Below are 3,102 nucleotides of genomic sequence, written 5' to 3' on the forward strand. Positions count from 1 at the left end.
GAGGAACTTGAATACTAATATGAGCACTACAGGAGCATTATTCCTTCTGGGAAACAGTGGCAACAGTATGACTACTATGTGTTGTCTGGCAGATAATGAATTCTATTGGTGGGATTTTGTGGAGCACTGTTACTTTGGTGGGCACCCTGGCACGGTATCAGCTTAGCACAATTATTTTTGGAGAACAATATGTTTACACTATTAGTGTCAGGGACACTGTTTTCTGGGTGCAGTTATTTTTTAGGACACTGCGTGCCAATAATTATTGACGGGGAACTATCTGTGTGTAACTAGTATATGGAGCACAGCAGGCACAATATTAGAGGGGTGTTGATTAGGTGGGAGGATGATGGAAAACTAGGAAACTAAGATGTCTGTCTGTCAAACCCTTCAGAGAGAAGAAAAGACTGAAAAAAATCATCATGGCAGTGTGGTCTGAAAGGAGAAAATGAGGACAGAGAACATCTACATCAAAGAAGACGTCACCTGATGAAGAGGCATGTGGACCTGTATTAGGCTACCTTCACATCTAAGTTAGTGATTCTGGCAGGCTCTTCCAGTAGAGAATAGCCTGCTGGTATGCTCCAGCACTGCTAAATGCAGACAGAATGTCCGCCGGCCCCATTAACTATAATGGGGTCTAGCAGAGATCCTGTCACAATCTGCCAAAAATGCAGATAATCCGCAGGACACAAACTGCTGCATTCCTGAGCCAATTCCTTGCAATTCTTTGCCGGAATAGGTGGCCGGAGCGTAGTGCTGCAGGTGTGAAAGTAGCCCTCTGCTGTCTGTGTCCGCCCCTGACTGTAGGCCAGTGGAGTACAGCCCCCAAAAATTATGCATTCACTGGACAGAAAAGAACAAGCGATTATGTGGCTGGAGGTATATTTGAAGGTCAGTGCATAACAATTTTACTGCAGGCCAGTGGAGTACAGGTCCCAAACATTAGGCATTCATCTGACAGAAAAGAACAAGTGATTATGTGGCTGGAGGTATATTAGGCGGCCAATGGATAACAATTTTACAGCAGGCCAGTGGAGTAAGGGCCCCAAACATTAGGCATTCACCTAACAAAAAAGAACAAGTGATTATGTGTCTGGAGGTCCATTAGGCGGTCACTGGATAAAAATGTTACTGTAGGCCACTAGAGTAAAGGCCCCAAAAATTAGGCCTTTTATGCCACTGTATATACATAAAACAAGGACCATTCTTTGCTCTGTGTGGTGGCGGGCATGGGGAAATTCAATTACATGTGGTCGTCACAGATGTTGAATTACTCTGAGATCCATGCCTCTTTTTGGGAGAAATATTTCCTTCAGGGTATCTTCCATTACGGTTCCACAAATTTTCAAAAGGCCTCAGAGTCCACCAATTTATATTGCAGTAGTTGGCGGGCTAGCAGTTCCAAAAAGCCAGGAGTCAGCCGTTGGGCAAGAGGATTATCCGGCATCATAATTTTTTTACACTGGAACATTAGCCACTGAAGCCTGCATTGTGCCAGATGAACGCGACGATGGCATGGTGAAATGTGGAGTGGAGGACAAATGGGAGGAGAAGGAGAAGAGGCAGGACGTGGAGTGCCAGAAGTGTGGCTTTATGGGTTCTGACTGCGTTGCTCCCACTGGGTTCGGTGATGGGATGACAGGTGTCTTTATAAGCAATAGTCCCTAAGTGAGTGTTGGGCTTACTGCGACTTATGCGTTGACAGCGAAGGCTGCAGATGGCAACACTATTGTCAGCAGCTAACACGTTAGAAAAAGCCCACACTGCAGAGCTATGTGCTGGCATCCTGGGAGAGAAAGATATGACCATGCATAGTGGATGGCTGGCTCCATATACATTAGCTTTTTTGCCTCCTGTCTACTGCGAGTTCTGCCTGCTTCTCCTCCCTATCTGCTGCTCCGTCTCTCCCTCTGAACTCCCCTCCTCTTCCTCTCTTGTGGGCACCCATGTGACGTTTTTCAACACGTCATCATTGTCTCTTTCACCACCATTGACATTAGAGATCTCGGAGTAGGCAGCAACAGCGGGGACTACCTTCCTTGGGCTGACCTGGGTACTGTCGTCAGACCGCTGGGTGGTGGCCGTTGCTACCTCCTCTTCCTCATCCGATGCCAAGAATGGCTCTGCATTGGTAAAGTCTGGGAATGGATGTGAAAATAATTCCTCTGACTCGAGTGGAAGGGGCTATGGGGGTGGTGGTGTCTTTGGGGGTGCACACAGCAGAAAGTGAGGAGGGTGCAGATACAGAGGATGAGGAGGGTGCAAAAGCGGAAGGCTGAGTGAGCCACTCAACCAACTCTGGTGCGTCCTTTGACATAATCACACGCACCTTCTACAACTTCCCACTTAGGCTCTGGCCTGGTGCATCTGCCCGAACCCTGCCACCCCTTTGGAACGGCCTGCCTCTTCCTCTGCCTGTCATTTTCAAAACCACCCTGTGCCATAGTCCCTAGAGAAGAGCAGTATTTCAGGAAGCTGATATATGGCAGGCCTCAATCAGTTGTTAGTTGAAGCAAGTATATCAAAACCTGCTTCGGCAGCACATATACTAAAATTGGAACGATACAGAGAAGATTAGCATGGCCCCTGCGCAAGGATGACAAATTCGTGAAGTGTTCCATATTAAAAAAAACAACAACAAAAAAATGCAATCTGTATTATTTTGGACGCAGGTATATTGAAAACCTCTATTACTATTTTGTGGAAGCTGATATATGGCAGGCCTCAATCTGTTGTTAGTTGAAGCAGGTATATCACCCTCAAGCAGTAATTTTGTGGACGCAGGTATATGGAAAACCTCTCTCACTATTTTGTGGAAGCTGATCTATGGCAGGCATCAATCAGTTGTTAGTTAGAGCTGGTATATCACCGTTTAAGTAGTAATTTTGTGGCTGCAGGTATATGGAAAACCTCTATCACTATTTTGTGGAAGCTGATATATGGTAGGCCTCAATCAATTGTTAGTTGAAGCTGGTATATCACCCTAAAGCAGTAATTTTGTGGATGCAGGTATATGGAAAACCTAAATCACTATTTTATGGAAGCTAATACATCGCAGCCCTCAATCAGTATTTTCTGGAAGCATACAAATGCACTATA

General features: G+C 45.7%; 1 pseudogene; it reads left to right on the top strand.

Moving 5' to 3' along the window:
- Positions 1 to 2,531: 2,531 nt before the first annotated feature.
- On the top strand, positions 2,532 to 2,630 carry LOC122942915 (annotated as a pseudogene).
- Positions 2,631 to 3,102: the final 472 nt, after the last annotated feature.

The sequence above is a fragment of the Bufo gargarizans genome, chromosome 6 (genome assembly GCF_014858855.1).
Source record: "Bufo gargarizans isolate SCDJY-AF-19 chromosome 6, ASM1485885v1, whole genome shotgun sequence".
In the NCBI taxonomy this organism is placed as follows: Eukaryota; Metazoa; Chordata; class Amphibia; order Anura; family Bufonidae; genus Bufo; species Bufo gargarizans.